Raw genomic sequence first — 18,778 nt, forward strand, 5'->3', positions numbered from 1 at the left:
GCCAGCAGAAATGGTGGACCTCGATCACTTGACCGCCTGTGGCAACCACGATGCAAAGGCCAAGGAAGGAAGCAAATGCAAATCAAGAGGGTCACTACACAATACAAGGACACATATCCAAGCAGGAGGAGGGATCGGGCAGCTTCGCACCCCACGCACCCTACGTACAGGCAACCTAGGAGATTTCCCATAGCTTTACCTACCGAACGATGAATAATTTTCCCTTACGGCCACCTCCACGCAAAGGAGGGAGGTCGAAGCGTTCCACCTCGAAATCCTTCTTCCAGATAGCCCCCACCATCGATGACTATAGTAGCAAGCCTCCTCCCCATTGGACCGCGAGCATATACACAATTGAAACAACAAATGCCCCCCAACCCTCCCCGCAGAGAGGCCACCTAGGAGTCCACCCGGACAGCAGCAATGATGGACCTCGATCGCATGATCGCCTGCGGCAACCTCAATGCAAAGGAAACGGAAGGAAAAAAAACAACAAGACCAACCGAGCCCACAACCTCTCTTAGAAATGCCCCCCGACCTCCACGCCACGCACCAAGGCCACCTAGGAGTCCACCCGCACCAGCAAAAACAGTGGACCTCGATCACTTGACCACCTGTGGAAACCACAATGTGAAGGCAAAGGAAGGAAGCAAATGCAAATCGAGAGGGTCGCTACACAATACAAGGACACATATCCGAACAGGAGGAGGGATCGGGCAGCTCCGCACCCCACGCACCCTACCTACAGGCAACCTAGGAGATTTCCCACAGCTTTACCAACCAGACGATGAATAATTTTCCCCTACGGCCACCTCCATGCAAAGGATTGAGGTCGAAGCGTTCCACCTCGAAATCCTTCTTCCAAATAGCCCCCACCATCGATGACTATAGTAGCAAGCCTCCTCCCCATTGGACTACGAGCTCATACACAATTGAAACAACAAGTGCCCCCCAACCGTCCCCGCAGAGAGGCCACCTAGGAGTCCACCTGGACAGCAGCAACGATGGACCTCGATCGTATGATCGCCTGCGGCAGCGTCAATGCAAAGGAAACGGAAGGAAACAAAACTACAATACCAACCGAGCCCACAACCTCTCTTAGAAATGCCCCCCGACCCTCCACGTCACGCACCGAGGCCACCTAGGAGTCCACCCACGCCAGCAGAAATGGTGGACCTCGATCACTTGACCGCCTGTGGCAACCACGATGCGAAGGCAAAGGAAGGAAGCAAATGAAAATCGAGAGGGTCGCTAAACAATACAAGGACACATATCCGAACAGGAGGAGGGATCGGGCAGCTCCGCACCCCACGCACCCTACATACATGCAACCTAGGAGATTTCCCACAACTTTACCGACCGGACGATGAATAATTGTTCCCTACGGCCACCTCCATGCAAAGAAGGGAGGTCGAAGCGTTCCACCTCGAAATACTTCTTCCAAATATCCCCCACCATCGATGACTATAGTAGCAAGCCTCCTCCCCATTGGACCACGAGCTCATACACAATTGAAACAACAAGTGCCCCCCAACCCTCCCCGCAGAGAGGCCACGTAGGAGTCTACCCAGATAGCAGCAATGATGGACCTCGATCGCGTGATCACCTACGGCAGCCTCAATGCAAAGGAAATGGAAGGAAACAAAACAATAAGACCAACCGAGCCCACAATCTCTCTTAGAAATGCCCCCCGACCCTCCATGCCACGCACCGAGGCCACCTAGGAGTCCACCCGCGCCAGCAGAAATGGTGGACCTCGATCACTTGACCGCCTGTGGCAACCACGATGTGAAGGCAAAGGAAGGAGGTAAATGCAAATCGAGAGGGTCGCTACACAATACAAGGACACATATTTGAACAGGAGGAGGGATCGGGCAGCTCCGCACCCCACGCACCCTACGTACAAGCAAGCTAGGAGATTTACACAGCTTTACCGACCGGACGATGAATAATTTTCCCCTACGGCCACCTCCACGCAAAGGAGGGAGGTCGAAGCGTTCCACCTCGAAATCCTTCTTCCAAATAGCCCCCACCATCGATGACTATAGTAGCAAGCCTCCTCCCCGTTGGACCACAAGTGAATACACAATTGAAACAACAAATGCCCATAAACGTTGTGACTTAACATTTCCAACCGCAAAAGCTTGCCACACACGCAAGATGCAAGGGAAAAGCCGACCCCTCGATCAAACATATGGGCCAACACATCTATCAAAACCTCAAAGCCCACGCAACCACGAACGATGTGCACTTTGAAAGGAATGCCAACCCTTGACTTTAAAACAAGGAGAACAGTGCCTCACATTGCCCGATGGAAAAAGCAAGCAAGAGGGAGGGTAGGTGGTTTACAACCAAAACTGTTCCACGTCCCTCTTAAATGTATGCATCTCAACCGACAATGCCAACACGGAAAGAGTACAAGCACAATACACTGGCACCATAAACAACCAAACAATGAAGAGGCTAGCCATCACAAGGAGCCACACCACAACAACCCATACAACTCACAAAACTTGGAGCAGAAGGGGAATTGTTCACATATGCCTCCAAGGAAAAGCATGGCCAACATTACCGCTCATGCGCTACTGAGTGGGTATGGAGAGAAGATGAAAATCAGACACCCTACAAACGACCCAAGGCCATTCTTGAGGCAGACCCTAAAAACCAACTCAATTACCAACCCACCTTTCACACGAAAAGCAAAACCATCCACACCAAATAGGGAGGAGGTGAACAATATAACGAGGAGCCAATTTCAATGGAGCCAAAAATGGCTGCCCAGCCCAATCAAAATTCTCTATTCGCAACAATCGAGGGGCACGATAGCGACATAGGAAACGACGGAGTTTTGGGGCTTCCATCTGGGACCACAACAACGAAGGCTCAAAGGAGCGCTGAGAAAACTTTCAACATTCTTATCGTTGGGATGGGAAAGAGGGACGGGGATGAGCATGGCCCACATTTCTGCTCATGTGCTACCGAGCGGGGATGGAGAGAAGACAAAAATCGATCGCCTTACAAATGACCCAATGCCATCGTTCGGGCAAACCGGACAAAGCAACTCGATTACCAACCCACCTTTCACACGGAAAGAAAACCTGTCACTGGTATCTTCTGGAGGGGCACGAGGGGGACCAAGATGAGCCAAGGATCCACACCACAACAACCCATACAGCGCCAAGAACTTGGATCGCAGAAGGGGAATTGTTCACGTATGCCTCCCGGGACGAGCACGGACAACATTACTGCTCATGCGCTACCGAGTGGGGATGGAGAGATGATGAAAATCGGACACCCTACAAACGACCCAAGGCCATCATCCAGGCAAACCCGAAAACACAACTCGATTACCAACCCACCTTTCACATGGAAAGAAAACCTGTCGATGGTATCATCTAGAGGGGCACAAGGGGACCAAGACGAGCTAGGGAGCCAAACCACAACAGCCACTACAGCTCCAAGAACTTGGAGAGTGGAAGGGGAATTGTTCACATATGCCTCCCAGGACGAGCATGGCCAACATTACCGCTCATGCGCTATAGAGTGGAGATGGAGAGAAGATGAAAATCAGCCACCCTACAAACAACCCAAGGCCATTGTTCAGGAAAACGTGAAAACACAACTTGATTACCAACCCACCTTTCACACGGAAATAAAACATGTCGCTAGTATCATCGGGAGGGGCACGAGGGGACCAAGACGAGCCAGGGAGCCACACCACAACAACCCTTACAGCTCCAAGAACTTGGAGAGCGGAAGGGGAATTGTTCACATACGCCTCCCAGACCGAGCCTGGCCAACATTACCGCCTATGCGCTACCGAGTGGGGATGGAGAGAAGATGAAAAGCGGCCGCCCTACAAACAACCCAAGGCCATCGTTCAAGGAAACCCAAAAACACAACTTGATTGCTAACCCACCTTTCACACGGAAAGAAAACCTCTTGTTACACAACAATTTATCACCGTTTGTCACCGTCCCTATTACCCTTCACCCGCACACTAGAGGACTCATTCTGGGACCTGTGAGAAGTGACATGACCTAAAACCACTTGCATCATATTCCTCTAAGTATGAGCTTCATTTGCCCTGAAGACATCTCCTACAAAATACCCATGAAAACGGCTCTTTTTGCATTAGCGCGGGTCCACAGTTCACTACCCGCGCCAATGAGGGAAATCCTCTAAAAAGGGTGCGCCATTGGCACTATGTCCCAGAGTCGCACTCGCGCCAACCGAATTAAGTAAAGTTTTTAACCAACAAGCTTCCGAAGGTTCTCTTCAACCCATTCACCAACTGAATCTATGTTGAGCTAGGATGGTTTGGCTTCGAATATCCATAGAAGGGAAAGTGGTTTGCCACCTTTCATGGAAGTTTCCAAGTGGTAAAGCCAATCCCATGAATAATGTGGTTGATCCTATCTCTTTCTTCTCTATCTATAAAAGCTTGCCTCTATGCCTTGAGCAAGCTAGTAATAGTTACAGTAGTTCTAGTTCCAGCATAGTGATAGAGAGTTTGAAGCTGCAAGAGCCTTCTTTGCACCCATAAGGCCAAATCTAAGTAAGGAGATTCTTGTCACACAAAGAGAGAGAGGCTTGTTCCTCATCCCAACAAGCTTTGCAAGACTTGTGTAGTTGACTACCCAGCCAAAGGAGGATTTGACGTCAGAACAATGGTTGTATTCTTCTTTGCTATTTATTAATACTAGATGACTATCATTATGGTTCCACTCTCATTGTCTTATGTTTGATGTTGAGTTATATCTTTTCTGACTGATATATAATTGCATCTACTAGATTTTATGCTTGTTTTTGTGTTGTTCTTTGCATGTGCAGGTGTCCAATCATGGAGATCGTGGGGATCATGACCGGCCAAGGCAAAGGAACGAGGGCGACATCTCTTCGACGAACACTAGCGTTGGAATCCAAGTAGGTTCTCACCATCCACTTTTTATTTGCAATTAGGAACTTGCGTGATAGCATTGTGTGATTGTTGCTAGACCCAGTCTGGGCTAGTAGGGATCGTCTCTGTCCGCAGAGAGGATTTACCTCCACAACACCTCTTGCTGGTATCATTTGGAGGGGCAGCGGGGGCCAGGGCAACAACTCGATTACCAACCCACCTTTCACACAGAAAGAAAACCTGCCGCTGGTATCATCTGGAGGGGGATGAGGGGACCAGGATGAGCTAGCCAGCCGCACCACAACAGCCCCTACAGCTCCAAGAACTTGGAGAGTGGAAGGGGAATTGTACACATATGCCTCCCAGGACGAGCATGGCCAACATTACCGCTCATGCACTACCGAGTGGCGATGGAGAGAAGATGAAAATCAGAAGCTTTACAAATGACCCAAGGCCATCATTCAGGAAAACCTGAAAGCACAACTAAATTATCAACCCACCTTTCACACAGAAAGAAAACCTCTTACTGGTATCATCTGGAGGGGCACGCAGGGACCAAGATGACAACTCGATTACAAACCCACCCTTTCACATGGAAAGAAAACATGTCGCTAGTATCATCTGGAGGGGGACAAGGGGACCAGGACAAGCCAGGGAGCCACACCACAACAGCCCATACAGCTCCAAGAACTTGGAGAGCGGAAGGGGAATTGTTCACATACGCCTCCCAGGACGAGCATGGCCAACATTACCGCTCATGCGCTACCGAGTGGGGATGGAGAGAAGATGAAAATCGGAAACCCTACAAACGACCCAAGGCCATCGTTCAAGCAAACCCAAAAACACAACTCGATTACCAACCCACCTTTCACACGGAAAGAAAACCTGTCGCTGGTATCATCTGGAGGGGCACGCAGGGACCAGGATGAGCCAGGGAGCCACACCACAATAGCCCATACAGCTCCAAGAACTTGGAGAGCAGAAGGGGAATTGTTCACATATGCCTCCCAAGACGAGCATGGCCAACATTACCGCTCATGCACTACCGAGTGGCGATGGAGAGAAGATGAAAATCGGCAACCCTACAAATGACCCAAGGCCATCGTTCAGGCACACGCGAAAACACAACTCAATTACCAACCCACCTTTCACAAGGAAAGAAAACCTGTCGCTGGTTTCATCTGGAGGGGCACGAGGGGACAAGGATGAGCCAGGGAGCCACACCACAACAGCCCATACAGCTCCAAGAACTTGGAGAGCAGAAGTGGAATTGTTCACATATGCCTCCCAAGACGAGCGTGGCCAACATTACCGCTCATGCGCTACCGAGTGGGGATGGAGAGAAGATGAAAATCGGCCACCCTACAAACGACCCAAGGCCATCATTCAGGCAAATTCAAAAACACAACTAAATTACCAAACCACCTTTCACACGAAAAGAAAACTTGTCGCTCGGATGATCTGGAATTTGCATGGGCCCCCGCATGACCGAAACGAAGCGACAAGGGAGAGATGGGCAAACGAGCAACATGAACATGCACAAAGCCAACCTTGGGTCACAACTTAGAATTTTTGATACGGGTTCGTTGGCCCGTGCACGCACTCGCCTGAACAAATTTGCATGGGCGCCCCGCACAACTGAAAAAAAGTGACAAGGGAGGGCCAGGCAAACGAGCTGCAAAAACGTGCACAAAGCCGACCTCGGGTCACAACTTAGCATTTTTTGATATGGGCTCGTTCGCCCGGGCATGCCCTCGCTCAAACGAGTTCACAAGTACACCCTCACACGACCCGCCCGAACGACCGAAATGAAGCGACAAGGGAGAGCCAGGCAAACGAGCTGCACGAACGTGCCCAAAGCCAACCTCGGGTCACAACTTAGCATATTTGATATGGGTTCATTCGCCCGGGCATGCCCTCGCCCGAACGACCCGCCCAAACGACCCGCCCGAACGAGTTCACAGGGACACCCTCAACCGACCCACACGAACGATCTTGCATGGGCGCCCGAACTACCGAAACGAAGCGACAAGGGAGAGCCGGGAAAACGAGCTGCACAAACGTGCACAAAGCCAACCTCGGGTCACAACTTAGCATTTTTGATACTGGCTCATTTTCCCGGGCGCGCCCTCACCCAAACGAATTCACACGGGCGCCCTCAAACGACCCGCCCGAACGATCTTGCATGGGCACCCGAACGACCGAAACGAAGCGACAAGGGAGAGTCGGGCAAACGAGCTGCACGAATGTGCAAAAAGCCAACCTCGGGTCACAACTTAGAATTTTTTATACGGGCTCGTTTGCCAAGGTGCTCCCTCGCTTGAATGACCCGCCCGAACGAGTTCACACGAGTGCCCTCAAACGACCCGCCCAAATGATTTTGCATGGGCGCCTGAACGACAAAAACGAAGCGACAAGGGAGAGCCGGGAAAACGAGCTGCACAAACATGCACAAAGCCAACCTCGGGTCACAACTTAACATTTTTGATACGGGCTCGTTCGCCCTGGCGCGCCCTCGCCGAACGAGTTCACACGGGCACCCTCAAACAACCCGCCCGAACGATTTTGCATGGGTGCCCGAACGATCGAAATGAAGCGACAAGGGAGAGCCGGGCAAACGAGCTGCACGAACATGCACAAAGCCAACGTTGGGTGACAACTTAGCATTTTTGATAGGGGCTGGTTTTCCCGGGCGTGCCCTCGCCCGAACGAGTTCACACGGGCGCCCTCAAACGACCCGCCCAAACGAGCGAAACGAAGCGACAAGGGAGAGTCGGGCAAACGAATTGCATGAACGTGCACAAAGCCAACCTCGGGTCACAACTTAGCATTTTTGATACAGGCTCGTTCGCCCAGGCACGCCCTCGCCCAAACGACCTACCCGAACGATCGAAACGAAGTGACAAGGGAGAGCCGGGCAAACGAGCTGCACGAACGTGCACAAAGCCAACCTCGGGTCACAACTTAGCATTTTTTATACGGGCTGGTTCGCCCGGGCGCGCCCTCACCCAAACGACCCGCCCGAACGAGTTCACACGGGCGCCCTGAAACGACTCGCCCGATTGATTTTGCATGGGCACCCAAACGACCGAAACGAAGTGACAAGGGAGAGCCGAGCAAACGAGCTGCACGAACATGCACAAAGCATACCTCGGGTCACAACTTAGCATTTTTGATACGGGCTCATTCGCCCGGGCGGGCCCTCGCCGAACGACCCGCCTGAACGAGTTCACATGGGCGCCCTCAGATGACCCACCCGAACGACCCTCCCGAACGAGTTCACACGGGCACCCTCAAACGACCCACCCGAACGATTTGGCATGGGCACCCGAACGACCGAAACGAAGCGACAAGGGAGAGCGGGGCAAACGAGCTGCACGAACGTGCACAAAGCCAACCTCGGGTCACAACTTAGAATTTTTGATACGGGCTCGTTCGCCCGGGCGTGCCCTCGCCCGAACGAGTTCACACGGGCGCCCTCAAACGACCCGCCCGAACGAGCTCACACGGGCGCCCTCAAATGACCCGCCCGAACGACCTGCCTGAATGACCCGCCCGAACGAGTTCAAACGACCCACCCAACCAAGTTCACACGGGCGCCCTCAAACGACCCACCCGAACAAGTTCACACGGGCACCCTCAAAGGACCCGCCCGAACGAGTTCACACGAGCGCCCTCAAACGACCCGCCCGAACGACCCGCCCGAACGAGTTCACACGGGCGCCCTCAAACGACCCGCCCGAACGCTTTTGCATGGGTGCCCGAACAACCGAAACGAAGTGACAAGGGAGAGCCGGGCAAACGATTTGCATGAACGTGCACAAAGCCAACCTCGAGTCGAAACTTAGCATTTTTGATACGGGCTCATTCGCCCGGGCACGACCCGCCCGAACGATTTTGCATGGGCGCCCGAACGACCGAAACGAACGACAAGGGAGAGCCAAGCAAACAAGCTGCATGAACGTGCACAAAGCCAACCTCGGGACACAACTTAGCATTTTTTATATGGGCTCGTTCGCCCGGGCGTGCCCTCGCCCGAACGACCCGCCCGAACGAGTTCACACGGACGCCCTCAAACGACCCGCCCGAACGACCGAAACAAAGCGACAAGGGAGAGCCGGGCAAACGAGCTGCACGAACGTGCAAAAAGCCAAACTCGGGTCACAACTTAGAATTTTTGATACGGGCTCATTCGCCAGGGCGCGCCCTCGCCTGAACGACCTGCCCGAACGAGTTCACACGGACGCCCTCAAACGACCCTCCCGAACGATTATGCATGGGTGCTCGAACGACCGAAACGAAGTGACAAGGGAGAGCCGGGCAAACGAGCTGCACGAATGTGCACAAAGCCAACCTCGGGTCACAACTTAGCATTTTTGATACAGGCTCGTTCACCTGGGCGCGCCCTCGCTCGAACGACCCGCCCGAACGAGTTCACATGGGTTCCCTCAAACGACCCGCCAGAACGATTTTGCATGGGCGCCTGAACGAGTTCACACGGGTGCCCTCAAACGACCCGCCTGAACGATTTTGCATGGGCACCCGAACGACCGAAACGAAGCGACAAGGGAGAGCCGGGCAAACGAGCTGCACGAACATACACAAAGACAACCTTGGGTCACAACTTAGCATTTTTTATATGGGCTCGTTCACCCGGGCGCGCCCTCGCCTGAACGATCCGCCCACACAAGTTCACACGGACGCCCTCAAACGATCCGCCCGAACGACCGAAACAAAGCGACAAGGGAGAGCCGGGAAAACAAGCTGCACGAACGTGCACAAAGCCAACCTCGGGTCACAACTTAGCATTTTTTATACGGGCTCGTTCGCCCGGGAGCGCCCTTGCCCGAATGACCCGCTCGAACGAAATCACACGGGCGCCCTCAAACGACCCGCCCGAACGATTTTGCATGGATGCCCAAACGACCGAAACGAACCGAAAAGCGAGAGCCGGGAAAACGAGCTGCACGAACGTGCACAAAGCCAACCTCGGGTCACAACTTAGCATTTTTGATACGGGCTCATTCGCCTGGGCGTGCCCTCGCCCGAACGACCCTGCCAAACGAGTTCACACGGGCGCCCTCAAACGACCCGCCTGAACAACCCGCCCGAACGAGTTCACATGGGCACCCTCAAACGACCCGCCCGAACGAGTTCACACGGGCGCCCTCAAATGACCCGCACGAACGATTTTTCATGGGCGCCCGAACGATCGAAACGAAGCGACGAGGGAGAGCCGAGCAAACGAGTTGCACGAACATGCACAAAGCCAACCTCAGGTCACAACTTAGCATTTTTGATACGGGTTGGTTCGCCCGGGCGCGCCCTCGCCCAAACGACCCACCCGAACGAGTTCACAGGGGTGCCCTCAAACGACCCGCCCGAACGAGTTCACACGGGCGCCCTGAAAAGACCCGCCTGAACGATTTTGCATGGGCGCCCGACGACCGAAATGAAGCGACAAGGGAGAGCTAAGCAAATGAGCTGCACGAACGTGCACAAAGCCAAACTCGGGTCACAACTTAGCATTTTTGATACAAGCTCGTTCGCCCGGGCGCGTCCTCAACCGAACGACCCGCCCGAAGGAGTTCACATGGGCGCCCTCAAACGACCCACCCGAACGACCCTCCCGAACAAGTTCACATGGGCGCCGTCAAATGACCCGCCCGAACGATTTTGCATGGGTGCCCGAACGACCGAAACGAAGCGACAAGGGAGAGCCGGGCAAACGAGCTGTACGAACGTGCACAAAACCAACCTCGGGTCACAACTTAGCATTTTTGATATGGGCTCGTTCACCCGGGCGCGCCCTCGCTCGAACGTCCCACCCGAACGTGTTCACATGGGCGCCCTCAAACGACCCGCCTGAATGACCCGCCCGAACGAGTTCACACGCGCGCCCTCAAACGACCTGCCCAAACGAGTTCACATGGGCGCCCTCAAACGACCCACCAGAACGATTTTGCATGGGCGCCCGAACGACCGAAACGAAGCGACAAGGGAGACCCGGACAAACGAGCTACACGAACATGCACAAAGCCAACCTCGGATCACAACTTATCATTTTTGATGCGGGCTCGTTCGACCGGGCGCGCCCTCGCCCGAACGACCCGCCCGAACGAGTTCACACGGGCGCCCTCAGATGACCCGCCCGAACGAGTTCACACGGGCGCCCTTAAATGACCCGCCCGAACGATTTTGCATGGGCGCCTGAACGACCAAAACAAAGCGACAAGGGAGAGCTGGGCAAATGAGCTGCACGAATGGGCACAAAGCCAACCTCGGGTCACAACTTAGCATTTTTGATACGGGCTCGTTCGCCCGGGCGCGACCTCGCCCGAACGTCCCGCCCGAACGAGTTCACACGGGTGCCCTCAAACGACCCGCCCGAACGATTTTGCATGGGTACCCGAACGACCGAAACGAAGCGACAAGGGAGAGCCGGGCAAACGAGTTGCATGAACGTGCACAAAGCCAACCTCGGGTCACAACTTAGCATTTTTGATACGGGCTCGTTCGCCCGGGCGCACCCTCGGCCGAACAACCTGCCCGAACGAGTTCACGCAGGCGTCCTCAAACGACCTGCCCGAACGAGTTCACAGGGGCACCCTCAAACGACCTGCCCTAATGACCCGCCCAAACGAGTTCACATGAGCACCCTCAAATGACCCGCCCGAACGAGTTCACATGGGCGCCCTCAAACGACCCGCTCGAACGACCCGCCCAAACGAGTTCACACGGGCGCCCTCAAACGACCCGCCCGAACGATTTTTCATGGGCGCCCAAACGACCAAAATGAAGTGACAAGGGAAAGCCGGGAAAATGAGCTGCACGAACGTGTGCAAAGCCAACCTCGGGTCACAACTTAGCATTTTTTATATGGGCTCGTTCGCCCGGGTGCACCCTCGCCCGAACGACCCGCCCGAACGAGTTCACACGGGTGCCCTCAAACGACCCGCCCGAACAAGTTCATACGGGTGCCCTCAAACGACCCACCCGAACGAGTTCACACGGACGCCTTCAAACGACCCGCCCGAACGAGTTGACATGGACGCCCTCGCCCAACCCGCCTGAACGAGTTTGCACGGAAGCCCTCGCCCGACCCGCCCGAACGAGTTTGCACGTACGCCCTCGCCCGAACGGATTTGCATGGACGCTCTCGCCCGACCCGCCCGAACGATTTTGCACGGACGCCCTCGCCCGACCCGCCCGAACGACCCATCCGAATGGGTTTGCATAGACGCCCTCGCCCGACCCACCCAAACGAATTTACATGGAAAACGACCCGCCCGAACGAACGAGTGTTTACACGGCACGAAGTCACAAGGGAGATTCGGGCAAACGGGCAGCACGATCGTGCACAAAGCCCACCCCCGATCACAGGTTAGCATTTTTTGTATAGCCACGTGTGCTCTGGGCACCCTCACACGACACGACACGACCTGACCTGACACGACCCGTTTGCACGGGCACCCAAACACGACACGTCCCGACCCACCCGAACGAAATTTTGGGGTTTCCGTGGGCGCACGACCCGAACAAAATTTTGGGGTTTCCATGGGCGCACGACCTGAATGAAATTTTTGGGTTTCAGTAGGCGCACGACCCGAAGGAAGGCACGGGGGAGAATTAGGCAAACGGGCCACACGAACATGCAGAAGGCACACGAGCGGTCACGACTTAGCGTTTTTGGCACGGCCACGTGTGCCTAGGCACCCACACACGGCACGACATGGCCCGACCAGCCTTGTGCGAGCTGACCTGACCCGCCCGAATGCGTTTTCACGGGCACCCACACATGACACGATACGACCCGAACAAAATTTGGGGTTTCCTTGTATGCACAACCCGAACGAAATTTCGGGTTTCCATGGGTGTGCGACCCGAACGAAGGCACAAGGCAGCGTCGGGCAAACGGGCCGCACGAACGTGTAGAAGGCACACGGGGGGTCATGACTTAGCATTTTTGGCACTGCCACATGTGCCCGAGCACCCACGCACAGCACAATCTGAACCGCCCAACTCGACTCGCCCGAATGCGTTTGCACGGGCACCCACACACGACACGACCCGACCCACCCGAACGAAATTTGGGGTTTCCATGTGTGCACGGCCCGAACGAAATTTGGGGTTTCCATGGGTGCACGACCCGAATGAAGGCCCGAGGGAGCGTCGGGAAAACGGGCCGCACAAATGTGCAGAAGACACACGGGTGGTGACGACTTGGAAGTTTTGGCACGACCACGTGTGTCAGGCACCCACACATGACACGGCACGACCCGATCCGCCCTGGGCGAGCCGACCCGAATCGCCCGAACGAAATTTGCGGTTTCCATGGGTGCACGATCCGAACAAAGAAGGCACATGGGCGGTCATGACTTAGCATTTTCGGCATGCCCACGTGTGCCCGTGCACCCCCACACACGGCACGGCACGGGATGACCCGGCCCGCCCGAAGGAAATTCGGGGTTTGAACGGGCGCATCACCCGAACGAAGGCACGAGGGTAGGAATATCTTTGACTCTAATACATAAATATACCTGGGGTAACATGCCCTTAAGGTCTTCAACATTTTCGTTTGACTCTTTATAACACTTTAACATGTGATAGGCCTATTTCAATGAGCAAGAAACTCAATGACAAATAATATATATATATATATATATTTTCTTGAATAAATACAAATATCAAAAGTACATTTATGAAGACCGAACCCAGTTACACTTTCTTCAACACCCCCTCTCAACTAGGGAGGTATTCATAAATCATTACAAGGTGTTTGGCTACTTTTCAATCTTGAATAATTCACATAAGGGAAACTGGATTGGCAACCCATCTATCATAGCATCATATTAGCCAACATTGTTCATAGCAAGGCCTTGACTAACAGCTTTATCTCTCATAAGACCAGAGCACAATGTTGGCGAGGCCAATGGCTTATAAACACCTTGGTCATTGTCTCTAAAGGTACATGCCCACCCAGGTGTTCCCTGAGTATGACCTTCCAGCAAAATTCTTGTCTTGGGTTCCCAGCCCTCAAAGAATATTGCTCCTCTTGCCTACTCTTGTCTTGGGTGCCCTACACATCCTCAAAGAGCATCAGATGCCAAATGATTGCCCAATCCTCCCATTATTTCTTTCCAAGTGAAGACAAGAATGTTGTGTCTATCTCTTCCCCTTGATTGGTGAAGACATGCCCAAGTTTCCTCTGAAAAGGAACTTGACCAAGCTCCTTTGTAGTTGGGAACTTGTTAGAACTCCCCAATGAGACCTCTACCCCCTTTGAAAGAAGACTTTAAGCAAAGAGGTTGACTTAGTCATAGGAGGATCTTCCTTCTTTTGCTTCATGTCATCTTCTTTCACTTCTTGAGTTACATGAGCTTCTTCCCTTTTTCTCTTGTTGTTGTTGTCCTTTTTAAGTTTAGGACAATCCCTTTTGTAGCGTCCATACTCTTGGCATCCAAATCGTTGGACTTTGGGCATGTAGTGGTCCCAACCAATTTGTTACTTTCCTTGCAAAAAGACACTGAGGTATACTCAGAAGGGGACATATACTTACTTGATAGAGTTTGAGATGACTTGGTGGCTTGCCTTCCTTATATCTTGATGTTTTTCAAGTTGCTTTCTTAAAATGGACTTGCTTGATGACTTGACTCGTAGTGCCTTTCATTCTTCAAGATGGTGTAGCTTGATGTAGGTCCCTCTTTGATTTGTTCTTCTTGTAGGTGCCTTTATACAAGGCATTTATTCTTGCTTTGTAGTCTTCCATGATGAATGATAGATGGTAGACCTTCTTGTCCTTGATGTGATTGAGACTTCTTGGCTTGACGCTTCAACCTTGCGGATGTTCTTGAGATTCCCTTTCCTTGATGTGTCACCTTAGCTCTGATACCACGATGAACAATCTGGGGCAATGGGTTATAGCGGGATTCTTCTAGACTTGATAACAATTTGTGAAGCTCTTTTGCAATTTATCATGTTATCTTAATCTTCTTCTCTTCTTATTAATGCATGTGCGTTTACTTTCATCAAACTAGTGCCAAAAACATAAGAACAAGAACACAGGATGTTGGCTATCTGCCAGGGAAAAACCTCTCTCTCTCTTAGAGAGGAAATCTCTTTCATAAGCTTCTTGTTGGTCATTGCGAAGCCCTAGACCCTTGACAATAATATCCACCAAGCACAAGTCGAGTCCTTCCTCCTCTCTGCACTTTGTATCTTCGGCACTTCGTTCCCCTGCACTCTGTCCTTTCAACTTTTGATAGTCCATGGTGGACTAGCTCTAGAAGAGACTCCAACCTTTGATCCTTAGCGAGATCCTTTACCAATGAAGAAACCTTCACTCTCTTGACCAACCGAGCCTTTTTCTTGATGTGAGGTTGCAGGCTCGATGTACACCAAGTTTACTGCAGCTGGGGCGATTTCCATCGCGACGAGACGTGGAAACCCCAAATTTCCCGCACTTGGGATGCTTTCGACAAGGCGGGACATGGAATCCCTGGGTTCCTCGCAATTTGGCGACCTTTGTCGAGGAGGGACTGGGAGACCCCATGTCACACTCCTATCCTAGTGGTATTATTTCAACCACACATAAGTGGGTGCGGCACCGCCGTACTTTTTCCTTTTACCAATACTTGAGTACACGGTCTGCGCCTACTTCAACACTTGGTCAATTTTCCAATAAGTGTTCTTAACAATGCAGCGAAAATAACTTACCATAAATTTATCTTCTTCAATTATTCTTTCAACCTGTCGTGTCGTTTGGTCGTGCTGCACTGGCCCGTGGCCTGCACGACACAACTCCACACCTGAACTGGGAACCTGTCCACCTGACTTTCCCTTCCACGGCGCCCAAACTCTGCCCGTCGGTGCGGTCCATAGTGAGGGCGCATGGCCTGCATGCAGTGCGGCCTGCCTGCCTGGACGGTAACCTGCCCTACTCTGCCTGTCCGCGCTACCAAGCCCGACCCGCCCTCTGTAATCCACCCGCCGGTGCAGCCCTCTTACCCGCGTCCTTCTCTTTCTTCTATTTTCGCCCAACTCCTTCCTTCGCACTTGTTCTACGATGTGGAAGTCTGAGTTCGATGTCCCTTCGTCGAACGCCATCCTCCATACTTATACGCATCCTTTCACCCAAAGGTTGTGTCTCTCGAGGATAACAAGGTTCGACTCCATCAACATGCATGCCCTGCTGACCTGCCACATAACCTCGACATGCCCCATTCCAACGAACCGCCGCGTCCCTTCATGTGCACCGTCGCACCCATGGGTCAGCTCCAACACCTCGCCGATTACACCCGTCGCCGCACGTCGCACACCTGCCCGCATCCTGACTCGTCCACACATGGTCACCTCTTTCATCTGGGCACGCAACAAGGGTCACCCGCGTGCCTTCCGTCGGTGGCTCGCACATCGTGCAGGTATCAAGGAGCTTGCGCCATCCCCAACACGGTGCGAGCGACATGGGAACCCCGCGTGTCACGCCCCCAAGCCTACACTACTCTTTCAGCCGTACTTGGCGAGGTGTGGCGCCTCTGAACACTTTATTTTCACCAATACTTATGTTCATGGACTACGCCTAACCATTAGTCTACTTAGTTTGTTTTTCGCAACCAAGTATTATTATGTTTCCTTTATGCCAATGAACACCCATACACATTCATTATCATCAGCAATTATACATGAAGAACACAATTGCACAGTGTAAAGGGAGGGGCAACTCCTTGAACAATGAGTCTGCCCGAATACAATATATTATTCAACTCTACAATGTTTACGAGGCTTTACAAGTATACTTGGGAAACACCAAGTTTCATACTTAGCCAATTTTACAAATAGGAAACACCTCCGTGTGCCAACCGAGTTCCTTGCCCGAGCTGGGTGGGCGCGCCCTCACGTGAGCTGCCAACCGTACTCATCGACCGAACCTCGTTTACTGCTGCACGACGGGCGGGCGACCTCACCCGAGTCACCCAGCGTTTCCTATTGCACGACGGGCGGGCGACTTACCCGAGTCACCCGAGACACCTCCGCATTTCTTCTTCCACGACGGGCCGGCGACCTACCCGAGACACCCCGTGTCACACTGAACGACGGGTGCCTTCCTTACCTGTGCCCTCACCCGATAACCAAACCCTGTGCGTATCGTGTGTGCTTGCCCAAGAGTGGGTGCATATATGCCCGCGCCTCTTTTGCGACCTGCTCCACTACTTCGCACTTTTTTCTTGATCACCGAATGCTCATGTTCGAATGTCCATCTTCGAATGAATGCCAAATGCTCCAACGCCTTGCCATATTTATACGAGCGGTTGGGCGAGTCACTGCCCAGGCTGACTCAACCACCGCATGCCAAAATGCCCTTACACGTCGCAAACTTGCCATCCGATTGCTGGTCGCCAAACAATCCTTCGTTCAAGTCACTCCAACATGTGAGTCGGCCCGTGGGTTATGCTAAATGCTCCCACGCTATAAACCAACCATCGCTCCACCTCTAATGCGCATTATACTTATGTCCCTTCCCACATTTCGGTCGTAGAGTTCGCACTTCACACCGACGGGGAAATCGAACCGCAGGTCCTTACACCGCGTTTCCCAGACTTGGGTAGCAATTTTTGTTGTGACGCGAACTGGAAACCCACTGTGTGCCCGCTTACTTGGGTAGCAGTTTTCATCACGCCGCGAAATGGACACCCCAAGTTCCCTAGACTTTGGCGGCTCTTCATGGCCCCACGACATGGAAATCTGAAGTTCCAGAGACTCTCGGCTGATTCAAGGTGTGCCGTGACATGGAAACAGCGAGCTCCCTAGAGTTGGGCAGCGATTTTGAAACACCCCAAGTTCCCGAGACTTGCAAGCTGGTTTGCATCGTCATGGAAACCCCAAGTTCCTCACATTTCCCTCGTGCTGTAAAATGCTGAAACCTGTGGTTCCATCAAGGGCGCGACATGGAAACCCCAAGCTTCCCATGCTTGGGCGCTAGGGTGCGACATGGAAAACCCCAAGCTTCCCATGCTTGGGCGCCAGGGCGCTGCACGAAAACCCCAAATTTTGGGCGCCGCACGGAAACCTCGCGTTTTGGGCGCCACATGGAAACCCCAAATTTTGGGCGCCGCACGGAAACCCCACATTTTGGGTGGCGCACGGAAACCCCAAATTTTGGGTGCCGCACGGAAACCCCACGTTTTGGGCGCTGCACGAAAACCCCAAATTTTGGGCGCGGCACGAAAACCCCAAATCCTGGGTGCCGCACGGAAACCCCACATTTTGGGCACCGCATGGAAACCCCACATTTTGGGCGCCACATGGAAACCCCACGTTTTGGGCGCCGCACGGAATCCCCAAATTTTGGGTGCCGCACGGAAACCCCACATTTTAGGCGCCGCACGGAAACCTCAAATTTTGGGCGCCGCATGGAAACCCCACATTTTGGGCGCCGCACGGAAACCCCAAATTTTGGGCGCCACACGGAAACCCCACGTTTTGGGCACCGAATGGAAACCCCAAATCTTGGGCGCTGCACGGAAACCCCAAATCTTGGGTGCCGCACGGAAACCCCACATCTTGGGCGCCGCAGGGAAACCCCAAATTCTGGGCGCCGCACGTAAACCCCAAATCCTGGGCACCGCACGGAAACCCCACCTCTTGGGCGCCGCATGGAAACCCCAAATTTTGGGCGCCGCATGGAAACCCCACATCTAGGGCGCCGCACGAAAACCCCACGTTTTGGGCGCCGCATGGAAACCCCACATTTTGGGCGCCACACGGAAACCCCAAATCCTGGGCGCCGCACGGAAACCCCACATCTTGGGCACCGCACGGAAACCCAAAATTTTGGGCGCCGCATGGAAACCCCACATGTAAGGTGCCGTACGGAAACCC

The 18,778-nt window shown here is 53.3% G+C and overlaps 1 pseudogene; it reads left to right on the plus strand.

Annotated features, from left to right (window-relative positions):
* The first annotated feature begins 18,579 nt into the window (after positions 1 to 18,579).
* LOC149195315 (uncharacterized) overlaps positions 18,580 to 18,778 on the plus strand; it is a 1,421-nt pseudogene continuing 1,222 nt past the window's right edge.

Source organism: Pinus tabuliformis, chromosome 2_2 (assembly GCF_031772625.1).
Source record: "Pinus tabuliformis cultivar Carrire ecotype Pingquan chromosome 2_2, CPIR1, whole genome shotgun sequence".
In the NCBI taxonomy this organism is placed as follows: Eukaryota; Viridiplantae; Streptophyta; class Pinopsida; order Pinales; family Pinaceae; genus Pinus; species Pinus tabuliformis.